Source organism: Talpa europaea (genome assembly GCF_964194135.1).
Source record: "Talpa europaea genome assembly, chromosome: 9".
NCBI classification, from domain to species: Eukaryota; Metazoa; Chordata; class Mammalia; order Eulipotyphla; family Talpidae; genus Talpa; species Talpa europaea.
The window spans coordinates 32,870,612-32,890,338 of record NC_140076.1 but is presented as its reverse complement, the minus strand read 5'-3'; positions in this window follow the sequence as shown (position 1 = coordinate 32,890,338).

Sequence of the window (19,727 nt, the reverse complement as noted above, 5' to 3'; positions counted from 1 at the left end):
TAATAAATTTGAACAAGGGGCCCTCCATTTTCATTTCACTGAACCACAAAGATTATGTAGTTTATTTATATAGGTGCTGTGCTGTGAGGTGGGAGGAAGCAGCTCCTGACGTGCAGTGGTCCTGGAAATTGTCAGAGTTTTGTCCATCCTTTGGGTCAATGACTGAATCACCAAAAGATAGGAAAGAGGCCAGACCAAGCCCCACTAGCCAGATCTGGCTTATTATGACTACAAATCTTTGAGAGACTGTCATGGGTCAAGGGAGAAGACAGGTTCTAAGGAAATTTGAGGTAAAACTGGAACCCACAGAGGAGGTGCATGATCTTAGTGTGAGACTTTCCTATCAAAATGGAATCATGGGGCCTCCCTGGTGGTGCAGGGGTTAACACGCAGCCTATGAAGCTATCTGCTGCCTCAGCCACTGCAGCACGAGTTCCATCCCTGGCCAGGGAGGTGGCCCGCATGGCGCAGCAGGCCTCTCCTGGCTCACCTCAACAGTGTATTTCAGTCAGTCTGCCTGTTCTTCTCGCCACTCTGTCTCTGGTGAATCCTCTCACCCCCTTACCTCTCTGGCCTGTACCCCAGTTCTTGTATGCATAAATAAATAAATATTTGGGAAAAAAAAGAAAGAAAGCACAGTGGTCAAGAACACAGGTTCTGGAGTCATACTGCCTGGGTTCAATCCTGGCTCCATCATTTGTTAACTCTGTGACTGGAGGCAAATTGCTTGACTTCTCTGTGCTACTGTTTTATCATCTGGCAAAAGGGATAAGAATGATATCTATATTCTGGGGTTATTATTAAATGAACTTACATGTCTGAAACACTTAGAACCATGTGTGACATACACTGAATACTATATTTGTTAGTCACTGTTCATTTAATCTTGAGGACAATTCTATGGAGTAGGCATTACTTAGCATTATTACCATTTAACAAATATGTCAACTGAAGCTAAGAAGAGGTAAGTAATTTACTAATCACAGAGTTGGTTAAATGGTGGAGTTGGGATTTGGCTAGCAGTCAAGGAAGAGTCTCCCTTAGGAGTTAAGTTGGACTTCATGACCATTGTGTCCCATGCTTAGACCAGAGTAGGCATCTGGTGAGTTTTTGCTAAATGAATCAATTAATTGTTTCTTTCATTGCCAAGATTCCAAAGGAAATGTCTGCTCTAGCTGGAGGAGGATTCAAACATCCAGCTGGTTGGGATTTCTCACCATTTACTGGCCTCTGCATAATTATCAAGTATTCCCACTCTAGGCTTTATGAATTAATTGCCTGTTTGCCCCCTCCTTTTATTCTTAGGGGCACTGCCCAAGTTCCAGTCTCATCATCTTTCTGAGCTCTGAACTTAGCACCACTGTGTACAATCCTGCTATCTCACATCTGCACAGCACTTCACAGAGTACAAAGTGTTTTCATATTCAGTGGTTGATGGGTTTGTGTGCAGAAAGCTTGGTACTCATGCCAGACCTCTGAACATATCCCATTCTACCAGGGTGAGCTGCCCCAAGACCAGGGCAGACTACAAAGGAAAGGGTATACCGTTGGGACACTTGGGGGAGGTCAATGAATTGTTCCTCTCCGGTGGTGCTTGGGAATTTTCTGAGCTAAGGAGTGGACTGAAAGGACAAGGCCCTCACCATACAGTGTTCATGCCCACTCATGCTTAAAATCTCAATTTAGAGCCAGTGCTTGGGGGAAATTGTCTGAAGGCAAGCTGTCCCTCAGCTCTTCTAGAAGTTTAGAAAGAATCCCTTCATAAATTTGTAACTCCAGAGGACTGGGATCCTAAGCCTCAGGCCTGTCACAGAATACATTTTTCCCAAATTACCATGAGCTTATGTCCAGAATTGCTATATGACATACAGTGGAGTATGTATTGTTAATATCTATATTAACAACAGTGAGAACAAACAGAGAGAACTTACTGCATGTCTGGTACTAAGTGCTTTGTAAATATTAACTTAATTCCTCAATAGTCTAGTGAGATAGGCACTATTTTTTATTTGACTTAAAGATTTTATTTGCTGTGAGTAAAAAGAGGGGAGATAGAAAGAGAACAACTTGTAATATACTAAATATTATTTCATTCATTCATCACATGCCCCAAGATGAGTATGTCATGGGAGAAGTAATCTGCTGTTCCCTCTGTTGGTATCAGTTCCTACTTGCCTCATAAAATCCTCAGTGTGCACATTTTGCTACATTGAGTGTGCCCAGTATTTTAAAGGCCATGCCTGACCCCCAAGCAAGCAGATCTCTTCATCAGATACCCCATCAAAGAAACAGAGGAAAAATTGGCTGTGTTTTAGAGATGGGTCTATACTTGATTTGCGAGGATTAAAGGATCTCCAAGGAAAATTTTGACTATACATAATTTTTTAGAACTTTACCTAGGTAAACTTTGACTGAACTGTAACTCACAAATAAGGTGACCAAACAAACATCTTTGTTTATCTGTAACTAAAGGGGTTTCCGGGAACCAGACTTTCCACCTAAAACCAAGAAAGTCCCAGGCAAACAGGGATGAATTGGTTATTATTTCACAAAGCACATTTTCTAGTCCATGGTAAGGGCCCTGTTAAGGCTACTGTTCATTAGATCATTCATTACGAGAATATCAGGAGAAATTCTTGTCTGGTCTTCATACCAAGAATAGTTGTGCCTCCCCTAAGGAGTAAGTGGTTTGTTTTTATCTTCTGAACACTGTGCATTGTGTAAGTGAACAGGTTTCCCTTTTTGCCTTGGCTGCTGGAAGTCTTAAAGCTAATTATGTCGGACACAAATTTAGCTGTGTAGGTCACTATGTTCTGCACTTTTTGCATCGTTCCAGCCTCCACTTTGTCCGTAGCTCCCCTACCCCATCTTTTCTTGTCCTATCTTAAACTTAATGATCTTGTTTTAACCTAAATGTATCTCTGCTTCAAGGCAGAGTAAAATTAAACAATTGTTAACTTAGAGAGTATTGACCCTGTTGACAGTCTTTGAAAATCTGAAACGATATGCAAAATTTATATGTATATTCACATATACACATGGCTTCTTGGGGTGAGGAAGTCATACATTTTAATGATTTCTTTTTTCATACATTTTAATGATTTCTTAAAGGAGTCTGTGTTTCCCAAAATACTGAGTCATTGGTATAAAAGAACCAAAAACCAAAGAAATGCTTTTAGTAGAAGGGAGTAGAAGGTTGGAGTTTTGATTGTAGTACTGGTGTTTTAAAATGTTGGAGCAATGATACGGAGGAATGTTGGTGGGGTGGAACACTAGACTGGCACAGAGAAATGTTGGTGGGATAGAATGCCATCCTCTTCAGTGGAAAGAAAAGGGAACAGAATGTGGTGTATTAGAACATTGGTATGTTGTGGAATGTTGATGTAAGTGGGTCCTTAGAATACCTCCTTTCTAATGTCTTGGCATCCTCTTGCTAAGTGGCACCTTAGGGTTGGCCCTCTATCTGCTTCATTCTCTAAATCTCTCACATCCTCTAAGCTGTAAGAGTCAAGTAAAGATCCAATTGGATGTTAGAGCCGCTTGCTAATGTCATCTGACTGATTTATGGAGTTTTCTCAATTTCTCACTGAGATGCCTAATTTTTTCTGACTTTAGCCACTCTCCTTTGCGATAGGTCTCAAATACATTGCAGACTTAGATCCCAATAGACTACCTTGTCTACTTCTATGTCCTTAGTGTCCAGAGGGCAACACTATGGTTTCTCTAGGGTGGCCTAGCTAAGCTTCTGGCCAGAAGCTGTCCACAAATGGTGCTATCATGGCTGGAGTTCAGCTTCTGGGGATGTGGAACTAAAGACAACTCAGGCTCCTTGGAGTTGGTCTGGAACAAGGGAGACCAGGTAAGACTTAGCTGAGAGTGAGTTGAGGCTTCATTACCAGAGGACCCAATTGCAAAGATCAAATTCAGGATTGGGGTAGAACAGAAACTGATATCCCTCAGCCTGGCATTTAGAGTGGGAATAAATAGAGGAGTTGGACTGGGTACTGCTTCCTGGATGTCCTCTCCTCCTTCCCTCCATCCCTTCATTCAGTTAGTTAACAGTTGCTGAGTCTCTCTGAGGCACACATGTCCATACCCTATCTGGAAGAGACTGGCACATAGAAAATAACAATCCAGTGCAGTCAGGGCTGTGACATAGGGAAGCTGGAGGGGCTGTGGGAGAGCAGAGTAAGTTCCAACACTGTGTGGGAGTCAAAAAATTTTCCTAGAGGAATGCTATCTGAACTGACTCTGAAAATTGGGAGGTGTGGGGCACATCTGTGTGGTGGGCCAAGGCACATGGAAATTCCCCAGTGTCTAGATATGGGCCTCAGATCAAGGTGCTAATGAGCTCAGACTGTCCCATTCTTTGGGCCACACAAGTTTCATCTGTCCAGGTCTAATATAATTGCCTTCAGGCCCTGCCCCCATCCCCAGCTACTCCAAAAGCCTACAAATATAAGTCTGTTGCAATCAATTCAACCAGGAGAAAATAATTGACTCAATGTTTGAGACATATCTTGATGATGAGAGAACAGGATTTTCTGGAGGTGCAAAAACTTCTCACCTCCCAGCCATCCTGCTGTCATATGCTTTCTTCTGATCCCACACCTTAACCAGGCCCTTACCTTAGCAGCTGCATGAATCATGCTCCCCAACTGTCCATCTTAGTTACTTTAGCTTTAAAATTTGCTCCATAATGGTATGGGGAAAGCTCACCAAATTGGGAGGCGAGAGAACTGCATTGAGTCTTAAGCAAACTTTGTACAAAAATGAACAATGATGTAAATATATATATAAATAAATACTAAGAAAAAAAAAAAAACCGAGTCTTGTACAGATGGCATTATGCGAAGTTGCCAGTGTACTTCCTCTCTCTAGGCCTCAGCTTTCCCATCATTGTAAAAGGGAAGAGGAGGCAAACATTGCCAAAGGCCTCTTCCTGTCTTGACTTTCTCTGTGTGTGTGTGTGTGTGTGTGTGTGTGTGTTTTGAATTCTAGATGTGCTGTTCTCAGCCTGCTCCTTTGAAACAGAGGCTGTGGAAAGAGTGGACTTCATACAGGAGATGTGATTTGGGCTCTGACTTGCTTTGTGAGCCTGGGTTGATCAAAAACCACTCTGAGCCCCAGTTATCTCATTTGGCAAATGGGGTTGAGGCTCCAGTGGACTGAATATGATAAGATGATGGTGATGGTGGTGATGTTGGTGATAATGATCTGTGTGCATAGCAGTTAATCTCTTGGGTTAAATGTGAACAAGTCTTTGAAAGCCTGTCCCATGGCTGAGCAAACATTCCTAGTGGGAGCTTTACTAAGGAGAAAAGGGAAATCATCTCTGCCGACAACCTGTATTTATTTGTTTCTTCCATTCCTGTGAAGAGGGAGTTAGTGTACCCTCTTTTTTTTGTGGGACCCTCGCTGGTGGCCGGGGTTCAAACTGGCGCTGCAGAGGCTGCGGGCAGCCTCGCAACCCAGCGCTCAACCGCTGCGCTACCAGGGGAGGCCCAAGTGTACCCTCTTACTAGCTAGGTGACCAGTAAATAAACATCTCAGGGACTCAGTGTCTTGATCTGTAAAAAGTAGTATGACCTGGCTCAGGACTTCTGAAGGCTATAGTGGACATGGACTGTTTTTGGAAATTCAGCATCCAAGCACTTTATTCAGAGGAATTCCAAAGCAATGTGGAAGTCAAAGGGGACAGTAATTCTTCCAATGAGCCCCTGGCATGGGAACTGGGTTAAGTTGGTATCCCATCTAGGCCACGAGTCTGGTGAGATTTAGGAAGAACAGTGAAGACAGAATTTAGGTGGTTGCAGTGGGGACATGAGACCAGCAGTGCAGGTGAGCAGCAAGGTGCTAGGTGACTCCAGGTGGAGTCTGTCCTAAACAGGCAATTCCTGTGGCAGGACTTTGGCTATGTCCAGGTGCTCCTGATTCTTGTCTAGCTCTCCAGTCTCCTATTATTTCAGTGAGCATTCAGTAGTCTTCCTGCAAAACCCCTTTTTGCTTAGTTTTGCCAGAGATGATTTCAACTGTTGCAAATGAGAATCTTGGTTGGTACAGAGTAAATCATGTAACATGTCAGACACAGTGCCTAGTATATGGTAAGCACTCAAACACGCACACATACACAATAAGGTTTAAAGAAGTAAAAATGACTTGTCTGAGGTCATATTGCCAGGCAGTGGTGCTGGTACAGGACTGACCATCATCATCTTAGCAGTGCACTGTATTTTGATATTATAACACATAGCTGTTTGTAGGGTAAGGTAAAAGGTATCAGGCTTTTCTGCCCTCCCGCCATCAGGATAGATGAGGGAACCCTGTGATCCTGAATGCATGCCTGATGGCGGTGAAGTGGGTACACCTGCGCTAAGACTGTGCTTTTAAGGGCAGCGTCACAGGGACGCCAGAAGCCGAGAAAGCAGCAGCAGAAGCCGAAGAGAAGCCGAGATCACCAGAGAGCCCAGATAGAGTGAGGATTTGCTGGGGGCTGGGAGGCCTGCCAGCCTCCCAGCCCCCCTGCCTGCCATATGCCTGGTGAACCCCAATAAAAGACCTGCAAAAAACCCACTGAGGACTCTGACTCCTCCTTTACCCAGTCTGCTGGATCAGAAAACCTGCACTGTGACCTTCTTGCCCTTACAATTGGCGTTAGTCGGCAAGATGATCCATGCAGACGGGTATATGGAGCCCTCCGAAGACCTGGAGGGACTAAGGAGTAAAAGACTGTGACGACACTGTAGGCGCCATGGTGGCACAGAAGGTGGACAGTGTCCAGGATCTACGGGATAAGATCTCACCCGGAGGAGGAGAAGGAGATGCCCAAGAGAACCAGCCAACGACACCTGAAAGGACCAGCCAACGACCCCTGAGGCAGCAGAATCGTCGGGGAGGAGTGGACAGCGATTCAGAGCTCGCCGGTACTGACGCAGGGAGAGGCCAACGGACTTCGACTGCTGGACATGGACTGATGGACTCGGACTGACAATCCCGCCAGAAGGCGGAGGATCTTGCAGGTTGATATGTTTTGGGGCCCTGGGGGTGGAACAGTTTTGTTTGTAAACCCCAGGAGATTGGAATCTGGGGGTGGCCAGTGGGCCTTGATGGCCAAAAGCAGCCTGTGTATGCCCAGCAGCCAAGTGGAGGAGAAAAAAGCCAACTGAGAAGGCAAAAGCTGGTGCTGATGCTAAGTTTGGGAAGCCCTGAACAGCTGTTAAGCAGCCTGAGTATGCTGAAGACCTGTGAGTCTCGTAAAATCACCTGTGGGTGATGCCCTGCTCATTGTCGAGTGAGGGTGAGGAGCTGAGGAACCCGTCCTTGGGGGACAGGTGGGGAACGTGGCTTGGGGTGGAGCCCAAGCCAAAGAGGGGACCCGAAAGAGGCCGAATGTAGAATTTGGATCCCCGACCCATATGCTTGTGCAGTGGGTTGGCCTGAATGCAGGGGTCTGTGAGTCGTATTGGTGGCTATGAAGGCCGAGTGTTGGAGCGACTGCAGACAGAAACCCTGAGGGTTGGTGATTACCCCCAACAGAATAGAATCGCCAATCCCAGAGCTAGTGCATCCTGGGGGTGGATGCGGTGTGTGTCTTGTAGCCGAGACTACAGCCAGAGAAGGCCAGGAAGCCTGATAGCTCCTGGTGTGATATAGTAGATGCTGTGAGTGGTTCCCCTCCCTCGCATGAGCAGTGCTTTCGGCAGCAGATTTGGCGGCTCATCTGCTGGTACCAATAATTGTCTTTTGCACTAGGTTGGAGTCCTGCCTGGACTTATTTGTGTTCTGTTATATTTTGTTATATTGTGATGTATTTGCTTTTGTGGGCCATGGCTGCATTGTTTGTTTGCTTAGAAAATTGTATATATATGCAGACTATAAGGCAGAAAACCCTGAGGGGGTGGACTGTAGGGTAAGGTAAAAGGTATCAGGCTTTTCTGCCCTCCCGCCATCAGGATAGATGAGGGAACCCTGTGATCCTGAATGCATGCCTGATGGCGGGCACCTGAAGTGGGTACACCTGCGCTAAGACTGTGCTTTTTTTTTTTTTTTTTCTTTTTATAGAGGCATGTTTTATTTATTTATTTGTTTGTTTGTTTGTTTTGTTTATACATGCACTGGGTACAGTCAGAAGCGCGGGAGGGTGAGAGAATTCACCAGAGCCAGAGCGGGGAGCAGAGCAGGCAGAAGGACCGAAGTACACTGCTGAGGGGAGCAGCGGGCGGCAGGAGAGGTCTGCGCACCATGTGGGACCCTCCTCCGGTGGCCGGGGAGCAGCCGGGAATCGAACCGGCGCTGCAGAGGCTGCGGGCAGCTTCGCAACCCAGCGCTCAACCGCTGCGCCACCGGGGAGGCCCCGCTAAGACTGTGCTTTTAAGGGCGGCGTCACAGGGATGCCAGAAGCCGAGAAAGCAGCAGCAGAAGCTGAAGAGAAGCCGAGATCACCAGAGAGCCCAGATAGAGTGAGGATTTGCTGGGGGCTGGGAGGCCTGCCAGCCTCCCGGCCCCCCAGCACCCCTGCCTGCCATATGCCTGGTGAACCCATCAATAAAAGACCTGCAAAAACCCACTAAGGACTCTGACTCCTCTTTTACCCGGTCTGCATGGGATCAGAAAACCTGCACAATGGCCCATTCCTGCCCCTACACTGTTGAACAATTGATTGTTGATAAACTACTTTAAAAGTCCCAAAACATCAAATGAGGCCCATGGGACCAAAATACTTTTTTTAAAAAAAAGATTTATGCATATAGAGCTGGGATATAGGCCAAAGGTGCGGGGTAGGGATGGGGGGTGCATGGGGGTGAGAGGATTCACCATAGACAGAGTGGGGAGCAGAACAGGTGGATTGACTGAAATACACTGCTGAGGGGAGCAGCGGGGCGAGACAGGAAAGGTCTGCTGCGTCATGTGGGTCACCTCCTTGGCCAGTGGCAGACTGTTTCATAGTGCTGACGCTAATCCCCTTGCACCACCAGGGAGGCCCAAAATACTCTCTTTAAATAAAGAGGAGGGGCCTCCCTGGTGGCATAGGGGTTAAGTCTCTGTGCTATCACCTTATTACTGCTACAGCCTGAGTTTGATTCCTGGCCAGGGAGCTAACCCACATGGCACAGCTGACCTCTCCTGTCTCGCCCCTGCTCCCCTTAGCAGCGTATTTCAGTAAATCCACCTGCTCTGCTCCCTACTCTGTCTCTGGTGAATAGTCTCACCTCCCCCTCCTCCCCACCAGGGACAGTGCACTAGTGTTAGCTACCATATAAACTCGCATGTCATATGCTGCCACATCTAGTGAAGCAGCCCCATCTGAATAAACGGATACCTGGAGTGCTAATGACCTGTGTGAGTCAGCAGCTGCATCTGAGGCCATTAGGGAGGGAACACCATGTACCAGAACCTGCAGAAAGAAATGCTCCTGCAGCCACCCCGCTGATAGGGGTATTGGGGGCAGGGTAGAGGGCTGGTGTTTGTGATTTAGGGTGAGAGGGGACAGGTGGACTCATTCTAAATTGGGGCCTCCTCTGCTGGGTATGCTAATCAAGGGAGGTTTTGGTTCCTGCACTGTTGGTAAAGTGGTTTAATTGGATCTAATGGAAGAAAATGTGTGATGAATATGGATAATACAGGCAATGAGGTCCCAGGAAAACTGGCTGGAGGATGAGTAACAAGCTGAAAACAGGTCTGATGGCACCCTCACTCCCATGGGTGAATACAGATGATGGACAGCAGGGACATCCAGGACAACTGCTTCTTCTCAGGGGCCTAGGACCCTCCTGCTGACCTGGATCTCCAACCTGCCTGGCCATCAGATCTTGCCTTCCTATTTGTATGGAATCAGAGAACATCACACTCACAGGATTCTGGGATTAGACTCAGGCTCAGGCTTCTAGAATCTTAGCCCTTTACTATCACATACGTTAGTTGTGGATAATGTCAGACTCGAACAATTTGTCTATTGGAGGCCCTTGGGAAAAACCTTAGAAGATTCTTCTTCAATCTTGATTTAATAACAACAAATGACATCTGTTGAGCACATCACAACCATCAAAGGATTTCACATCTGTACAGCCATCACACAGGAGTGGGTGGTATTCTAGCTTCAGGTTAAGTAATGTGAAAAAGATCAAAATATGCTGTTTTGGGACTGGAATCCAGCTTTGCAAGTTAAATTCTATTTTAAATATGCCAAGGTTTTGATACCTTTGTCTTCTAGAGTGATAGAAACACTTTTAACCATTTGGTATAATGTGTCCAATTGTTTGTAAAATCTGCATGGTTGTGTACCATTTTTCTTTATGTGTTCTGGCTTATTAATGCTCCAAAGTGAGATTATCTCTGTTGCATCAGCATCATCAGGGTGGGAACACTCTGCCATAGCTTTTTGGCAGGTTTTATCATCCAGTGACTATTTTCAGTTCACAAAGGACTTCAACAACATATCCAAGAATAGATTTAAAGTCACTAAACGTAAAGACTGAACTTCAAGTCACTCTAGGTTTAGTCAGAACATGTTCTGATTTTCTTAGAATAAAAAGTTAAGCTAAGAAAAATGCAGAAAAGAAAAAGGAAAATAAGCGTCTGAATAGGAGCGCATTTTCGCCTGCAGGAGTGGTTGAAGTCAAGGCCAGGTGCGCTTGGGGAGGAAATTTGGCTTGGGATTCTGCCAGTATCAGGCTGCTCCTAGTGTGGGGTAAATCCCCCTCCTCTCGGTCTCAGTTTCCCCGATTTCAAATGGGGGTAATAATTCCTGTCTTGGGAAAGTTGGGAATTTATCAGCCCTGGGGGAGATTTGCAGCTACAGGAGAAAAGGCTACGAGACGGCGAGGGGGGAAGGGTGCACAACAGCAGGGAGCTGCGAGGGGCTTACGGTGTCCATGGTAACGCACTGCAGCCGGCAGAGAAGGCGGGGTTTGGGAATCCGGAGCTGGAGGTTTTGAAAATGAAGGTTTCACAAAGAAAACTGTCTCCTCTCTGGAGAAAAGTCTCCTCGGAGCTGGAGCTCTCTGCTCTAAGAACAGCTCCCCTGTCCTCTGTTACAGAGAGAGGGAACAAGGCCCAAAAAGAAGACCAGTCACTAGCAGGGTGGGTGTTTGACCCCAGCTGTCCTGACTGTAATCAATACCCCTTTCTGAACGGGAAGGTTTTTTCTCTGAACCTTGGTTTTCCCAGCTGTATAATGTCACTGGACAAGGGCAAGGCACTGTGGGCCCTACATTCCCATCCCATCCTCCAACATCACTGGGGGATAAGCTGGGAGTATACTAGCGTTGTCCACTACTCCACCCGCTGGGAAACAGAGGGATGAACTAAGGGCCTAGCTTCCAAACATGAGAGACTCCCCACAGTGCAGAGTCTAGGGGTTTACATAGGTTTAGAACTGGGATTTGAGAACAGAAGAATTCAACTTTATTGGCTAGGAAAACAAGGATTTCTCTGACTTGGCTAAAGTCCATTTGTCTGTCTGAGTGTGTTCCATTTATTATTGCTGCTGTGAGCACCAATCCGTGCAGCTCAGTAGTCACGCAGGGGTTGTGACTATGTCCAAGGTTAGCACCTCATGGGGGCTGTGTGCCTGCAGCTCCAGTTTCAACTGGTTAGGTCTCAAGATCTGTAACTTCTTTCTTTTGGGTCTACAACTCCTTTCTTCTGTAATAGCCAACTTGATGAGCTGTAAAAAGATAGCTCAGGAATGCATAGCCTGGGGGAAATTGAGTAATAAAAATGAGGCACCAAGGGAATTTGTGGCATAAATGTCCAGGCCTAGAGTCATCAGGTTTTTTAATTTCTTGTTTACAAGCCTGATTTTAAAAATGGCAACAGCAAAGTTCTGTCCTTGAGAACTGCCCTGTTCTTGTCCAGGGACCCTTCCTGTCTCAAGACAAGTGAAAGGAGTAGACCTCTGGGAGCCCAGAGAGTACTCATAGTGTTCAATGGAGCTATTAGCAAACACAGGAGGTGGTGAACACTGAGATAATTATCAAGCAGGCTATGAGGCATAGCACTATTGGATTCGGCTCTGGGTCCTCCCCTTCCAACAAATGAGGAGGCCCAGAGTGGACATGTGGTATTTGTGGGATGAATATTTGTGCAAATGGATCCATTCATTCCTTTGTTCCGAGAAGTTTAAAGAGCACCTACTAGGTAGGTCAGCAAAGGGCTCACTCAGTGAGGGCTGGCATGCTCCACGGTCTGGCTAAGAGAGAGGACTCTAGGGCCTACATGCATGTCCCGGAACTTCCTAGCCAAGCACAATGTCTTCCATCCCTAGCCTCAGGAAGGATGGTTTCATTCTCAAGGTTCCTGCTGGGTAGTGAGGCAGGCAGGTTGGTCAAGACCTTTCCTTGGAAAAACCCAAAGAGTTCTGTCGAAGAAGAGGGTTGGGCAAGTGGTCCTTGCTGGCTTCTTCTAGGAAAGTCCTCTTGGTTTTTTGGTTTTTCTTTTCCAGCTAGTGTATTGGAGTTTATTGGTAAGACCTCTTCTCCTGGTAAGACAAAAAGAGCACTGAATACAGGGTCAGAGACCTAGGTTCAAATTCTTCTTACTTTACCTGCAGCTCAATGTGTGGCCTTGGGAAGATTGTTTCCTTCCCTGGTCTTAGTTTGCTAGGAAAAATAAGGGGATAGTGATCATCATAGTGGTGTAGTGAGAATCAAACAGGAAATGAATATGAAACCCTTCCTATTGCCTCACCAACGTTATATTTATTATTTACTGTGAACCAAGCATTTTACAAATATTATTTATAATCTGAGCAGCAATCCTGCTGTGTTGGTATTTATTATCCAAATAAATTATTATCAGTAAATAAATTATTATAAAAATAATTTATTTATTAAATTATTAAATATAATTTATTTATTAATTTATTTATTAAAAAAATAAATTATTATCAGTACAAGGAAACTGAAGCTCAGAGGAGAGGAAAAATTTGTCAATGTCAGATAGCTAGGAAGACACAGAGCCAAGATCCAGATCCAAGTCTTTCTGCCCAAAGTTTAACAGCAGATCCATTGGCATCTTCATTCCTTCACCAAATCATATGTATTGATCATATACCTTGAGCTAGTTGGCAGCTGGGTATATATTAAGGAATATGACACTCTCAATCAGGGTACCAAGAAGAAATAGATGACATTCTCAAATTAGGAAATTTGAGATTTTTTTTAAGATTTATTTTATTTATTTATGCATACAAAAACTGGGGTACAGGCCAGAGGTATGGTGTGGAGGTGAGAGGAATCACTAGAGACAGAGTGGGGAGCAGAACAAGCAGACTGACTGAAGTACACTGCTGAGGGGAACAGCAGGCAAGATGGGAGAGGTCTGCTGCCCCATGTGGATCAGCTCCCTGGCTGGGGATTGAACTCATGCCTCAGTGGCTGGCAATAGCTTGATAGTAATGAGACTTTAACCCCTTGCACCACCAGAGAGGCCCAGGAAATTTGAGATTTTTAAAAAAGGGATTAGTTCATACAGGGGAAAGGACTAGGGTAATAATCCAGGCAAAGTAGAAGCACAGGAGACTGAGATGATGGTGCACAGGTGTACTGGGGTAGGAAAGGCCATGGGAACTACACCTGAGGGGGTGGGGGGAAGCAAATATTGTTTAAAAATGAACAACAATATAAAAAATAAACAAAACAAAACAAAACAAAAACAATAAGTATTTATTGCTCATGACTATGCACTGGCACTTTGGGCTGGGCATAGCTGGTGGTTTTCTGAGGGTCTCCCCTGGGGTCACACATGTAGTTGCAGTCATCTGGTAGCTCTGCTGGGAGCTGGTGGGTCTCAGGAGACTCAGTGGGTAATCCTCCAGGGGACTATTCCCTTCTTCTTGACATAATGACACTGAATTCTAAGAGGACAGTAGAGGAAGTTGCAAGGTGTATTGAGGCCTAGACTTAAGAGTAACACAAAATTACTTCTGTCACTGCTGTCATCAAAACAGATCAAAAAGTCAACACAGAAACAAAGAATGGGAAAACAGTCCACCTTGATGGGAGGGGTGGCAAAGTTACATTGCTCTAGTGAAAAACCATGTAGGAGGTTAGTATAATCTATCTTAGCGATAAACCATCTTTCCATTTATGAATAAATAAATTGTAGCCCTTTCCACCCTATATTATAGCTCTATTTAATGTGTCACCCTTCCCCCAATAGCCTGAGATCTCTCTAAGTGCAGGAATTGTGACTGATTCTTTCATTTCTCTATTCTTAGAGCTCAGGGCAAAGCCTGGGACACAAAGGATATTTGGTATATGCTGAATGACTATGACTGGGGGCAGAGCTGGTAGAAGGCCTACATGTCCAAAGCCCTTGGAGCCATAAGTGGTACCCTTAAAATATAAGATTGGCATTACACAACACTTCTTCTACCTTATTGAGACACTTCAGATATTGCCATGGTCCATTTAGGTCAAATTCAACTCTCACTTTCTCCACAAAGACTGATATAAGAATCATTATAGGGCCTCCCCAGTGGCGCAGCGGTTGAGCGCTGGGTTGCGAAGCTGCCGGTGGCCTCTGCGGCACCGGTTCGATCCCTGGATGCTCCCCGGCCACCGGAGGAGGGTCCCACATGGCGCGCAGACCTCTCCTGCCGCCCGCTGCTCCCCTCAGCAGTGTGCTTCGGTCCTTCTGCCTGTTCTGCTCCCCGCTCTTGCTCTGGTGAATTCTCTCACCCTCCCGCGCTTCTGACTGTACCCAGTGCATGTATAAACAAACAAACAAACAAATAAATAAATAAATAAAAACATGCCTCTATAAAAAAAAAAAAAGAATCATTATAACTCTCCTGGACTTTAGCATAGATTGGCCTGTGCTGTCAAACTCTCTGCTCTCTAGAAGCTCCATGAGTCAAGTCTTTTCCTCAGCCCTAGTGATGAAATCCCTAAAGGTAGGGCTGTATCTTCTATCCTGAAGGGGTAGGACCTCAGGGCTAAAGTTCTAAACAGGGCTAAACCCATAGACTGTTCTCAGTCATCACTCCCTGAGTGGGGCCATCTACTCTGGGTGATCCTGTGAGATATGGAGAAGACAAGTAGGGAGCCATTCACACCCTTGTGTGTGCTCCCCACAGCTCTGTGGGACAGAGGAAGGCTCTGGCCTATGCATTGGGCCTCGGTTGTCCCATACTCTGGTCCCCAAGCTGACTGGATACAGACCAGAACAGTGTCACAAATGGCATTTGAATGTCCTCCTCCTCCTAACAAGAAATGTCCAGAGCCTGAGCATTTCTTGTGGGCATAGGAGCCATTGCTGTCCTTCAGACCTTTGAGATTCCAGGAACCAAAGGGGCAGATGCTCATAGACTCTAAAGACAGAGCCCTTGGGTGGTAAACTTCACTTCAGTGTTATGAACAATGGGTGAACAAGATATCCTACAAGGTGCCTAGTTCTTTTTCATGGTTCCAACCTTTTCCTGTGGGTTCCACTTGCCTTCAGGATAAAACCATGCCCCTTGATATGGCAAAGGTTTCAGGACTTTTATTCCTCTCCAACTCCATCTCTCAATAATCCCCATCTTGATTCTAGAGTCTCTAAAATGAACTACTTCTTATTGCCTAAAATCACCCTATGCTCTATTTTAGCTCTGGGCCTTTGCATTTACTGTTCTCTCTGACTTGAATACTGTTCCCTATCATCTGTCTGTGGGTCCTGCAAGACTTAATTCGAGCACTTCCTTCAAGAAACCTTTGGCTGGGCTAGGTAGTGGCACCTCATTTAGCCCAAATTGTGGCAGAGAATTGTCAATCAAAATTGAATGAACAAACAAATGTGAATATTTGAGGAGGAACAGGAAAGCCACGTAGCAGGAGTGTTATAAAGGTGAGTGGAAGATTCAAATATTTCCAGGCTCTAAGACTCAGCTGCTCTCTAATTCTTGGCTGAAAAGTCAGACTTGTGCCCCCTTCCATCTGGAGGCCACTCCCCGGCCAGCCACCACCTCCCCATGCCCTCTGAGTGTTTGTTCGTAGGCAGGCACACACGCATGTTCTGAACATAACGGGGAAAGCAATTTACAAGAAATAATTGCCGGTCGATGTGCGCTTGGGAGCAGCGGTGAGCTCAGACTATTTCTGTCTGTGCATCAGCCCACCCAGCTTCCTTCTTCCTAGCGGCCCTGGGGGAGGGGGCACCAACTGCACAGGGTGGGCAGTTTATTTCCAGCCCTGGGCTCAGATAAGGCAACCCCAGTGAGAACTAGTTCTGAGGATTGATTGAATTCAAAGGGAAGAAGCTGAATATGGGGGATGGGGAGGAGCTGGATGGGACCTGAGGTGTGTAGGTTAGCAAAGGCAGCACATACAGTCTCCTTTCCACCTAGCTCCACCCCATCCAAGCGGCTTCTGCTAGGGAAATTCTAACAGGTCCACAGAGCCCCCACTCAGTGTGAGGTCTCCTCCTAACCTCCCCAGCTCTGAGTCTTCTTTGTTTTTCCTGGCCAGTTATGCTCAAAGGGTGGTCAGGATCACCTGGAACTAGTTAGAAATGCAAATTCTGGGGACATACTCCAGACCTACTGAACCAGACACTCTAAGGGGGTGGAGAGGGGGCTCAGCAATCTGTGTTTTAACAAGCCTTCCAGCTGCTTCTAATGTGGGCTAAAGTTTGAGAACCACAGCCTTAGGCCATTGATGACCATTTGAGTTTTCAGAATTTACAGATCTCTCCCCAGATCAGAGCCATGAACAGTGTAAAGCCAAGGCTTTTTATCAGATTCTTCCTTATAACTTCTCAGAAGTTCCAGTCCAGAGAGTGTTCAGCAAAAGATTAAACTTTATTGAAGGGAATACCAGAAAGAGATGGAATCTGTCCTGTGAAAGGTCACACAGAGTCATCAGTGACTAAAGCTGCCTACCACCCACCCCCACTACACACATAAATACCCTATGCTCTCTCTACAACAAATAATTTGCAGTTCCTGGGTTATGCAAGGCTCTCTCACTGTTTTTGAACAGGTTGTACTCTGACCATAATTTCTCCTGACCCTGTTTCACCTGGAAACTTTGACTCATCTCAGATGATTCAGCTCTGACATCATTTATTCCCCCCTCAAACTGCTTGAAGGGTCATCACTGGGCCTGCGGTTCTTTTGTGTGATTTCCTCACCCTCCATATGAAATCCTTGAGAAGCAGGAACTGTTTCTGGTAACCTACACAGGTCTGGCATAGAATAGACACCAGTGAAAGTACAATAAGTGGGCAAAGATGCTGGGTTTAGAGTGCTGAAAATAAAAGAAATGCACATAAACATATACATGCACTAGACAACAAATAAAGGAAGACCAGAAGCAAGGTGTAGCAGCAGAAATGGACACAGTGCAGGTTCTCTATGACCGAGCAGACGGGGTGAAGGAGGAGAGAGTCCTGGAGTCCTCGGTGGCTTTTGCAGGCTTTTATTGGGATTTACCAGGTTCACGGCAGACAGAGGTGCCGGAAGGCTGGCAGGCCTCCCAGACCCCAGCAAGTCTTCATTCTATCTGGGCTCTCCGGCGTTCTCTGGTAGTCTCTGCTTCTGCTCCACTGCTCTCCGCTGTCCTGGTGGCCCCATGACACCACCCTTATAAGCCTGCCCTTAGCCCAGGCGTACCCACTTACGCATGCCCACACCCTATTCCAGGTGCTCGCCATCAGGCATGCATTCAGGACCACAGATCCATCATCAATCCTAATGCCGGGAGGGCAGAAAAGCCTGATACTTTTTCACTTACCCTACACAAGGTTTCCTAACTCCCAGCCTAGGCACTTTTTGGGTGACTCACCCTGCCAGGCCACCCCATCATGTGTTCTTGATTGGCTCAGGCTCTATGTATAGATATCTAAGACCTACCATTTCACTGTTGCCAAATCCAGCAACAGATCAGGTCATTGTCAAATGTCAAGAGCTGCTTTCAGGGGCTCCTGAATCTCCCTAATCCTTGCCTTTAGGCAAAGCTTAACACCATCGCCTAGGAGGACAATAGCTGGGAGAGAGGGTGGCTATCTTGGCTGCTTTGAAATCAGCTTAATAATAAAAATTTGTTTTAAATCAATAATAATAGCTGGGCATCCCTGGTGGCCTAGGGGTTAAGTCTCAGTGCTACCACCTCAAAGGCCTAAATTCAATCCCCCAGCCAGGAAGTTAACCCACAGGCACAGCAGGCCTCTACTGACTCACCCGCTGCTCCCCTCAGTAGTGTATTTCGGTCAATCTGCCTGTTCTGTTGCCCACTCTGTCTGTAGTGAATCCTCTCACCCCCTGAGCCCCTGGCCTGCACCTCAGTTCTTCCATCCATAAATAATAAATAAATAAATCTTAAAAAATAGTAATAACTGACACATTGTGCTTTCCATTTGTCAGCACTGTTTGAAGTACTTTGTATGGACTAAGTGATTTAATCTTTCTCAAAATATTATACCCTCTTGTATGGATGACAGAAACAATGCACAAATGTTATCTAACAAATAAGGAAAGTAACACAATTTGAGTCAGGTATTTGGCTTCAGAGTCCCTGCTCTTAATCACTATATTATGTTAGAAAAACCCATCTATAAATATGTTGGTCATGGTAGCACTTCCATGTTTATGATGAGTATTAAGTCTGTCATCTCATTGAACACTTGTAATAACTAAGCAGGGGAACTGATGCTCCAGGAAGACTAAGGCACTTTAGCAAGGCCACATAGTGCCAGAAGCCAGCCCCGCCAAACTGTCGTGCCAGGGTCCCTGCAGGAAAAGACAGGGACAGCAACTTGAGGGAAAAGGAACTGGGGAATGAGGAGACACTGACACTGGATCAGGGTGCAAGTATCATTCTACCGAGGGTCTCAGCAGTTCTTTATTTATACATCTCCAGCAAGCCATGGGACTACAAAAGTGAGTGCTTTCAAGTAGTAAAAAAGACTAACAACGGGCCTCCCCGGTGGCACAGTGGTTGAGTGCTGGGTTGTGAGGCTGTCCACAGCCTCTGTAGTGCCGGTTCGATCCCTGGCTGCTCCCCGGCCACCGGAGGAGGGTCCCACATGGCGCGCAGACCTCTCCTGCCGCCCGCTGCTCCCCTCAGCAGTGTACTTCCGTCCTTCTGCCTGCTCTGCTCCCTGCTCTGGCTCTGGTGAATTATTTTACCCTCCCACGCTTCTGACTGTACCCAGTGCTTGTATAAATAAATAAATCTTAAAAAAAAAAAAAAAAAAGACTAACAACCATGGCATTTTTTTCAAAACTGGCCTGGGGACCTATGACCCCTTGCTGAGGTGATACTAGCCATTTCACTTAATTCTAAAGGTAAATACAATTACCACACAAAATATCCACTAACAGTCATTTATTTTTCACTGCCCAGTAATCATTCTGTTAATGCTAAAAACAGCAAAACAACAAAAACTTATATGACTAAAACTTAACTCCTTTACAACTGCTAAATTACTAATCAAAAGTTATAAAATTCCTAAATCTTAAACATTAAAAAATATAATCACCTTATATATTGGTAATCAAATCCAATTACTGCTAAAATCAGAAAACTTTTATTCCTATAACTAATCTATTCTAATTTAATAAAAGTAGTAAAGAATCAAAAAACCCAAAGAACCCCAGTGCCGCATAAGTTGCACTGAACTTTTTCTAACCCCCAGCTTTAAAAGAAAAAGGGAAACTCCTTTTACTTTCTCAAGGCTATATTTTTACCTATTGCTTCTTTATTTATCTTGTCAACTAACTGTTATTTCTAACTTCAACTATCTGT